The sequence below is a fragment of the Thalia democratica genome, unplaced genomic scaffold (genome assembly GCF_965202585.1).
Source record: "Thalia democratica unplaced genomic scaffold, ktThaDemo2.hap1.1 HAP1_SCAFFOLD_1134, whole genome shotgun sequence".
Lineage (NCBI taxonomy): Eukaryota > Metazoa > Chordata > Thaliacea > Salpida > Salpidae > Thalia > Thalia democratica.
This window is the reverse complement of record NW_028140045.1, coordinates 2,501-12,500: the sequence shown is the minus strand read 5'-3', so window position 1 is coordinate 12,500 and position 10,000 is coordinate 2,501. Positions and strand designations below refer to the sequence as shown.

Sequence of the window (10,000 nt, the reverse complement as noted above, 5' to 3'; positions counted from 1 at the left end):
ATATTTTATTACCTAAAATTAAGTTAATCGTAAAATCTGATGTAGTATGAGATATTCTTTAGAAACTAACTATAAATATTCTTGAAGTAAAACAATACCATCTATAAATAGAACAATGAGAAATAGTAAAACAAACTAAACACAACATGTTTATTTTAACAATATTTTTTATTTAGTTTAATCACTTAATAAACTTTACTTCTAATTATCATAGTATTTAATATAGAATATAGTTAACAATCTTTTAAACAAAGTCTTAAATAAAGTTACAGGGAGTAATTGTAATTAAAACACCAAAAAAATAGGTTTTAATAAAAAAAATACTTACATCAAGTTAAAACTTTATAAGGATTAATTTTAAAATATCAAATTGATTGTAAATCAAGTGCAAATAGGTTTTTTAAACAAACCGAAGGGTTTATAAAGGCTTGTAAACGCTCTCAAACGCCTACGACCATACCACACTGAGCACACCCCATCTCGTCCGATCTGGGAAGTTAAGCAGTGTCGGGCGTGGTTAGTACTTAGATGGGTGACCGCTTGGGAATACCACGTGCCGTAGGCTTTTGCTTTTTGAATTCATCTTTTTTGTACTATTTTTCTTTCTGACCTATTTATACTTATTACTCGTTTATTTACATTTCTTTAACGCTTAAAAGAAAAGTAAATTCTAGTTATTAGCAAATAAAAACTCAAGCCAATCAGATAACGTTATTTGCTGTTTAAACCAATTAGAGCGCTAAAAAAGTGGTTTGACCAGTTTGAGATATCGAAAAAATAATGGCACCATCTTGTAGAGTACAATTTTCTGAGTTGAAATTAATACAATTAGTCTTTTATACTAAAACTTTAAAGTTTTTTTGTCCAAAAACAAATAAAAGCGTGGCTACTTGAAAAATCAAACGAAAATAAATTTTGCACTTTTGTATTGTGAGTCATAATAAGTTATTTACTGTTACCAACAGATACTAGCAAAAGCTTTTTAAAGTTTTGTATTAACTTAATGTATTTGTAATTACTTTTACTTAATAGAAACTATTGAATTACGTTTACTTAGTTTACTTTTGTATGTGTATTAAATATATAGCAATTTTGTTTGAACTTAAATAAGGACTATTAAACTATTAAAAGAAAACTATCAAAGTTTACTAACTCAAAAGCTAAATCTTAGTTTTATTGTTATAAACATTTATGTTGTAATTTACTAATAACTAAATGAGTTTATTTCAAACAAAAAGAATTAAATAATGTTATGTTATGTCAAGCCTACTATATGAGGTATATAGGTATATAAGGTATACAAGCTTATGTTTGAAAATTATAATAATAAAAATAAAAATAAATATTTAGTTGGTAAAATTTGTATGTTTTAATATGCTTTGAAATTAGAGTTAGTATAGAAGTTTTTTTTTAAATATAATAAATATAAATTTAGTAACTGTTAGTTTTATACTTTAATAAAAGAAATATGGTTAACAAGTAAGTTAAAAATGAAAGAAGCATAAAAAAACACACTAATTAACTGCTTATTCAATAGTTTGATTATTTAATTATTTTTCTGTTATATAGTTTAATCGTATTGTATAAAAAATACAGAGGTTTAAAGTAAGTTTGAATAAAAATAAAACAAAACATATAAAATAAGCATTAGTTCAAATACATAGTTTTTTTTTTCTAAGAAAATTTAATTCTTTAATAATAAGTAGTAATTTAAATAAAAAATAATACAAATAAAGTTGTACAATATATATACAATAGTTTGTCAAACTAGGCAAACACTACTAGGCAAAAAACAAACTAGGCAAAAAACCTACAAAGTAGGCCACCACTACAATCCAATGTTCCAACTGGAAATTCAATGAGATCGTTACTGTACTTGTGATGAACGTTGATAATCCCCAAGATTGTAAGTCGAAGGCCTTACCCAACCTAACCAGCGCACTGGTTTTCTTACAACTGAATTAATCAACATTTAATATTGAATATAATCATTATTGATAGATAGAGGAATGTTGACAATCAACAACAGATTGTAGGTCAAAGGCATTACTCGACCCAAGTACCCACAACCTAGATTGAACAACATTTATTAGATAGATTTGTTTATTGATAGATAGAGGAATATTGTCAATCCACAACAGATTGTAAGTCAAAGGCATTACTCGACCCAAGTACCCACAACCTAGATTGAACAACATTTGTTAGATAGATTAGTTAGATAGATAAATAGTACAGTATAATCTCAAAGAATTTGAAGCCCGAACATTGAACGATAGTGGTGTTTCGTGACGACTAGCGGGATTCGATCTCTCAACCTTCTGCTTATGAGTCAGCTGATAAGACCACTGACCCACCGCGCCACGACAAAGATAAAGAAATATTTTGCTATATAAATAGGTTGATTTTTCAGTGAACTTCAAGTGTCAATTTTTCAGTGTCAATTACAGTGAACTTCAAGTAAGATATACAACAGTATATATATTTCCGAGTCTGACTTTGAGTACTTTTTATATATTATTAACAAGATTTTTTAGGAGTAATATCTGTTTAGTTCTTTAATATATCTTTAAAATAATAATATTTTTTAAGGTGTTTAAAACTTTTAGAAGCTGTATGTAATGTCTTTTAGTTTAATAGTTCTTTAAATTAGTAAAAAAAAAATAAGCATGGTTGAGTTATCAAATTAAACAAAATAGAACGTCAAGTATTTAATTACTAAAATTAATTTAATTAAAAAAAAATCTCAGGTAATCTAAAATGTCAGGAATTATTTAAAAATAAATATAAATTTAAAACTTATTATATTGAAAAGATTGATGAATAATACTCTTGAATGTATGAAATGTTTGTATTTGTAATGCAATAACATAAATGGATAGATCAATGACAAATTGTAAACATATTGTATTATTTTATTTTACGATTTTATTTTATTTATTTAATAATTCAATAAACTTTACTTCTACTTGTCCTGGTCTTAGGTAATTTATAGATAACAATAATTTAAACAAACACTTTTGTACAGTTACAATACAGTTTTAGTACAGTTTGGGAGTAACTGTTGATTAAAAAAACAAAAAAAAAGTTAATTCAGGTTAAAATTTTATAAGGAATAATTTTAAAATATCAAATCGATTGTAAATCAAGTGCAAATAGGTTTTTTAAACAAACCGAAGGGTTTATAAAGGCTTGTAAACGCTTTCAAACGCCTACGACCATACCACACTGAGCACACCCCATCTCGTCCGATCTGGGAAGTTAAGCAGTGTCGGGCGTGGTTAGTACTTAGATGGGTGACCGCTTGGGAATACCACGTGCCGTAGGCTTTTGCTTTTTGAATTCATCTTTTTTGTACTATTTTTCTTTCTGACCTATTTATACTTATTACTCGTTTATTTACATTTCTTTAACGCTTAAAAGAAAAGTAAATTCTAGTTATTAGCAAATAAAAACTCAAGCCAATCAGATAACGTTATTTGCTGTTTAAACCAATTAGAGCGCTAAAAAAGTGGTTTGACCAGTTTGAGATATCGAAAAAATAATGGCACCATCTTGTAGAGTACAATTTTCTGAGTTAAAATTAATACAATTAGTCTTTTATACTAAAACTTTAAAGTCTTTTTGTCCACAAACAAATAAAAGCGTGGCTACTTGAAAAATCAAACGAAAATAAATTTTGCACTTTTGTATTGTGAGTCATAATAAGTTATTTACTGTTACCAACAGATACTAGCAAAAGCTTTTTAAAGTTTTGTATTAACTTAATGTATTTGTACTTAGTTTAAATTAATAGAGTTTATTTGGTTTACTTTATTATGTGTATTGAATGTGCTAGTATCTAAAAATAAATACAACTAAAACAAAACAAACAAGGAGAGTACTTGAATAGAACCAACACAATTTACAGACCAGTTGTGTACTAAATTTAAAGAAATTCTGAATAGTGAATATGCAATTATTATTATAAGTTCAAAATTCACTTTAATTTAAATTAATGTATTTTGTAAATTGGTTTTATTTAATAGATAGTAGTGAATTACTTTATTTAATTTACTTTAGTATGTGTTGTATAACTTAATTTAAACCAGAAGCAAAACGGGATTATACTTTCAATAAACTACACAATTTACAGACCAGTTGTGTACTAAATAAAAAGCTATTGTGAATAGTGAATATGCAATTATTATTATAAGTTTATAAGTTCACAGTTTACAAAAGCTTTACAATTTAGTTATTATTTTGTTCATATTTGCATATCTAATTTATGAAAAGTTAGTGTTATGTGTTTTGGCTTTTTAATTTCTTTATTTGTACAACTGTTAGTTTTATATTCTAAAGAAACATTTTTAAATAAATATGTTTAACAAGTAACTTAAAAATAGAAGAAATATATTGTATATATTGAACTATTTATATTTATTCTAGCTATTTGCTTAGTGTATTTATTAATGTGATTATTTTATTTTGTTGTTTGTCTTATAGTTTAATCGTATTGTGTTGAAATATATATAACAAATACAGAGGTTTAAAGTAAGTTTAAATGAAAATAAAATAAGACATATAGTTGAAATATAAGTTTAAAAAAATATTTTTTTTTATTTCTTTGTTTGTTTGATTGTTTGTTTATTATATAATCGCGACGTTTCATTTTATTACTTTTAAGCATACTAAATATAATAATAGGTATAGTTAGAGGAAAAATTCAATTAGTTTCTAATGTAATAAAAAAGTTTATTTCCACAAATAAATAAATACCTGAAAAATCAAATGAAAAATAAATTTCGCACTCTTGTATTGTGAGTCATAATAGGTTATTTACTGTTACCAACAGATACAAGCGAAGGCTTTTTAAAGTTCTTGTATTTGTATTGTTATTTGTACTTAGTTTTATTAAAATGACAGTATTGATGGTTACGTTTATTAAGTATGTTTATTTAACGTTATGTAACTCAAGTAAAACCAGAAGCAAATAAGGAGACTACTTTCAATAAACTACACAATTTACATACCAATTGTATACTAAACTTAAAGCTATTCTATTCTATTTTATTCTTGATAGTTATTTTAAAGTTATTAAATTATACAAATGTATTTTGTAAAGTAGTTTTATAAAGTTACTATAGTTTATTTAACTTACTATAGTATGTGTTATATAACTTTAATTAAACTAGAAGCAAAAAGGGAGACTACTTTAAATAAACTACACAATTTATTGTTATATATAACTCTAATAAAACCAGAAGCAAAAAGGGAGACTACTTTAAATGAACTACACAAATTAAAATTATATTATTATTTATAAATCAATCGTGTTGTGTTTCAAAATAAATTTTTCAAATAATGTTTTACAAGTATTTATCAGTTATTTAGTTTTCTTTTTATAGTTTAGCCGTATTGTTTTATTTATTTGTTATTATCTTTATTTAATTGTTTGCTTATTATATTTATCGCCATGTGCTTAAAAAATAAAACAACTATATAGATTTAAAAAGTAAGTTTAAATAAAAATAAAATGAAACATATAAAATAAGTTTATGATTTTTTTTTCATTATTATTATTTTTATTTCATTGTTTGTTTATTATATCTATCGCGATGTGCTTAAAAAATAAAACAACTATAAAGGTTTAAAAAGTAATTTTAAATAAAGATAAAATGAAACATATAAAATAAGCTTATGTTTGATTTTTTATTTTATTTTTATTTAATTGTTTGCTTATTATATTTATCGCGATGTGCTTAAAAGAATAGAACAAATACAAAGGTTTAAGTTGTAAGTTTTAAATAAAATAAAATGAAACATACAAAATAAGCTTATGATTTATTATTATTATTATTATTATTATTTTTATTTCATTGTTTGTTTATTATATCTATCGCGATGTGCTTAAAAAATAAAACAATTATAAAGGTTTAAAAGGAAGTTTAAATAAAGATAAAATGAAACATATAAAATAAGCTTTTGTTTGATTTTTTTATTTTATTTTTATTTATTTTTATTTAATTGTTTGTTTATTATATTTATCGCGATCTGCTTAAAAAAATAAAACGAGTATTAAGGTTTGAAAGGTAAGTTTAAATAAAAATAAAATGAAACATATAAAATAAGCATATGTTTTTTTTTTTTTTTTATTATTATTATTATTTTCATTCAATTTTTTGTTTATTATATTTATCGCAATGTGCTTAAAACGATAAAACAAGTATAAAGATTTAAAAAGTAAGTTTAAATAAAAAATAATACAAATAAAGTTTATTTATAATAAACAAACATATTTAAAACATTAAAAAAAGTAGTTTATATATATTATTTTTTATTTATTTCTTTTAAACATATTAAATAAAGTATAAAAAAAGTATTAAAACATTTAAACGTAGCATAAATAAGCTTAAAACATTAAAATAATTGAAAAGAAACAAACAAATTGAAAAAAATCGGCAAAAAAAGTTCAACAGCAACATTTGAGCATCATACACGTATGCATTACTTTACACTAGTGAGAGAGACGTGTTTGTGCGTTCGGTCGACTTGGCGAGAAAGCGGGCTTAAAGCATTACTGTTTAGCACCCGAGGCGCGGCTATTGCAGCGGCGGCGAACGTGCTATGTAAACGCATTGGAGCAGCGTATGAAAAACTACAAGCGTCCAGCGGCGGTAGGCTTATAGCTTTGCGAAGTCGTCGAGACGAGTAGCCGACGCAGGCAGGCACGGCTCGAGGCGGGTAACTGCAGCAGACAGATGGCGTGTTGCTGCTGACGAGTTAACCGGCAGAAGGCAAACGGTTGGTCGGGAGAAAGAACAGTCAGTTGTATAGCTGCATGCTGCAGTCGACGCGGGCTGGCGCTTTAAACAGCAAAAGGCCGGCGCCGACTTTCAGTAACGTTCGCAAGGCTTTTAAGCCGAGTGATAGAAAAGGTCTGTATTTATACAGTAAAAACGCTCAGTCGAGCAACGGGTTTAAACGCCCTCGGATAGTTATCTGGTTGATCCTGCCAGTAGTCATATGCTTGTCTCAAAGATTAAGCCATGCAAGTGTAAGTACGAGCTCACGTACAGTGAAACTGCGAATGGCTCATTAAATCAGTTATGGTTCATTTGATTGTACGCTTTTACATGGATAACTGTGGCAATTCTAGAGCTAATACATGCGTAAAGCGCCGAACTGACGTGAGGCGCGCATTTATCAGACCAAAACTAACCGGCTTTCGGGTCGTTACAATGGTGACTCTGGATAAGCTTGCGGATCGCACGGCCTAGTGCTGGCGACATCTCATTAAAGCAACTGCCCTATCAACTATCGTCGGTACGGTATCGGCCTACCGAGGTTGTAACGGGTGACGGAGAATCAGGGTTCGATTCCGGAGAGGGAGCCTGAGAAACGGCTACCACATCCAAGGAAGGCAGCAGGCGCGCAAATTACCCATTCCCGGCTCGGGGAGGTAGTGACGAAAAATAACAATGCAGACCTCGTACGAGGTCCTGCAATTGGAATGAGTACACTTTAAACTTTTTAACGAGTATCCATTGGAGGGCAAGTCTGGTGCCAGCAGCCGCGGTAATTCCAGCTCCAAAAGTGTATATTTAAGTTGTTGCGGTTGAAAAGCTCGTAGTTGGATATAGGGACGGCGAGGTTGGTCGGTCGAAAGGCTAGCACTGGCCTCGTTGTTCTTGTTGGTCGGTGCCTTCGCGGTGCTCTTAACTGAGTGTTGCGGTGGTCCGGCAAGTTTACCTTGAAAAAATTAGAGTGTTCAAAGCAGGCTTTACGCTTGTATAATGTTGCATGGAATAATGGAATAGGACCTCGGTTCTATTTTGTTGGTTTTCGGAGCACGAGGTAATGATTAATAGGAACGGACGGGGGCATCCGTACTGTGCCGTTAGAGGTGAAATTCTTGGATCGGCGCAAGACGAACGACTGCGAAAGCATTTGCCAAGAATGTTTTCTTTAATCAAGAGCGAAAGTCAGAGGTTCGAAGACGATCAGATACCGTCCTAGTTCTGACCTTAAACGATGCCGACTAGCGATCGGGCAGTGTCGAACTTAAGAACTGTCCGGCAGCTTCCGGGAAACCAAAGTCTTTGGGTTCCGGGGGAAGTATGGTTGCAAAGCTGAAACTTAAAGGAATTGACGGAAGGGCACCACCAGGAGTGGAGCCTGCGGCTTAATTTGACTCAACACGGGAAATCTCACCCGGCCCGGACACAGCGAGGATTGACAGATTGAGAGCTCTTTCTTGATTCTGTGGGTGGTGGTGCATGGCCGTTCTTAGTTGGTGGAGCGATTTGTCTGGTTAATTCCGATAACGAACGAGACTCTTACTTGCTAAATAGCTGCTCGACCCATTGGGTCGGAGACAACTTCTTAGAGGGACTAGTGGCGTTTAGCCACACGAGATTGAGCAATAACAGGTCTGTGATGCCCTTAGATGTTCGGGGCCGCACGCGCGCTACACTGACCGGATCATCGTGTGTTCCCTAGGCCGAAAGGTCCGGGTAATCCGTTGAACCCCGGTCGTGCTAGGGATAGGGACTTGCAATTGTTTCCCTTGAACGAGGAATTCCCAGTAAGCGCGAGTCATTAGCTTGCGTTGATTACGTCCCTGCCCTTTGTACACACCGCCCGTCGCTACTACCGATTGAATGGTTTAGTGAGGTCCTCCGATTGAGCCTGGTACGTGCGGCAACGCACTCGCCGGTGTTCGAAAAGACGATCGAACTTGATCATTTAGAGGAAGTAAAAGTCGTAACAAGGTTTCCGTAGGTGAACCTGCGGAAGGATCATTAACGAATCGAAATTTGATTTCAAGCGACGTCTCTTCTTCGAAGGGACCGAGCCCTGTAACTGTTATAGTTCGGTCGCGTTGCTTCCTGACAGCGGGAGTAATAATTCAGCACGCAAGTGCTGGCGCGGCCGCTTCTTTTTGAACACGATTTTTTGGTTGCATTGAGATTGATTAACACGAGAGATCTCTTAGCGGTGGATCACTCGGCTCGAGCGTCGATGAAGGACGGAGCTAGCTCCGAGAAGTAATGTGAATTGCAGGACACATTGAGCATCGATATTCTGAACGCGTATTGCGGCCTCGGGTAATCCTGGGGCCACGTCCGTCTCAGGGTCTTTAACACACCGATCCTTTCATTAGTTTGAAAGTGCCTGCGACTCGTTTCTGTATTAAGGAGCGTGTCGTCAAAGACAGCTGGTCTGGCGATTTCACAGCTGAAGCGTGAGCAGCCTGCTGGCCTCGGGTGAGGTAGCAACGACGGTAGGTGCTCGAGAATAAGTTAAGTGACTTCAAAAGGCCGACGTACAAAGCGCATGTACTTTTATAGTACATCACTTTTGACCTGAGATCGGGCGGGACGACCCGCTGAACTTAAGCATATCACTAAGCGGAGGAAAAGAAACTAACAAGGATTCCCCTAGTAACGGCGAGTGAAGCGGGATAAGCCCAGCGCTAAATCCGAGCCTTTTTGGAGGGCGAGGAAATGTAGCGTATGGAATTCAGCATGCGGCGAACCAACGACTGCCCACGTTCTTCTGATCGAGGCCTTTTCCCAGAGCGGGTGTTAGGCCCTTGGCGGCGGTCGTAATTCGTCCTAGCGGTTTTCCCGGAGTCGGGTTGTTTGGAAATGCAGCCCTAAGCGGGTGGTAAACTCCATCTAAGGCTAAATACTGGCTCGAGACCGATAGCGAACAAGTACCGTGAGGGAAAGTTGAAAAGCACTTTGAAGAGAGAGTTAAAGAGTACGTGAAACCGCTTGGAGGCAAACGGAGGCGCCCATCGAGTCGCCGGACGTTTTCAGGCGCTGCGAGAGCTGTCCTACTGTTTGAGTGATCTTCGGAGACTCTTACGGTTGCGCTGGCGTCGCGGCGCTGCACTAGCGTTCGGCGAGGGCCGCGACCGGTTGCTGGGCTGACTTTGGTCGTTCGCAAGGTAGCTCTTCTTCGGAAGAGTGTTATAGGCGTTCGATTAGCTTCGGCTCGGCGACCGAGGAGAGAT

General features: G+C 33.3%; 4 non-coding genes and 1 pseudogene across 4 annotated transcripts; all 5 read left to right on the top strand.

The window, feature by feature from the left end:
• Window positions 1-446: 446 nt before the first annotated feature.
• On the top strand, window positions 447-565 carry LOC145847867 (5S ribosomal RNA). Its single transcript, XR_014371569.1, has one exon. It is a non-coding gene; the product is annotated as a 5S ribosomal RNA (ribosomal RNA).
• A 2,642-nt stretch (window positions 566-3,207) lies between these two features.
• On the top strand, window positions 3,208-3,326 carry LOC145847857 (5S ribosomal RNA). The gene has a single exon (XR_014371559.1). It is a non-coding gene; the product is annotated as a 5S ribosomal RNA (ribosomal RNA).
• A 3,649-nt stretch (window positions 3,327-6,975) lies between these two features.
• LOC145847864 (small subunit ribosomal RNA) lies at window positions 6,976-8,783 on the top strand. The gene has a single exon (XR_014371566.1). It is a non-coding gene; the product is annotated as a small subunit ribosomal RNA (ribosomal RNA).
• Window positions 8,784-8,965: 182 nt separating this feature from the next.
• On the top strand, window positions 8,966-9,118 carry LOC145847873 (5.8S ribosomal RNA). Its single transcript, XR_014371573.1, has one exon. It is a non-coding gene; the product is annotated as a 5.8S ribosomal RNA (ribosomal RNA).
• Window positions 9,119-9,340: 222 nt separating this feature from the next.
• The window catches only part of LOC145847869 (large subunit ribosomal RNA), a pseudogene marked incomplete at its 3' end in the record, with an annotated part of 3,160 nt that continues 2,500 nt past the window's right edge, over window positions 9,341-10,000 (top strand).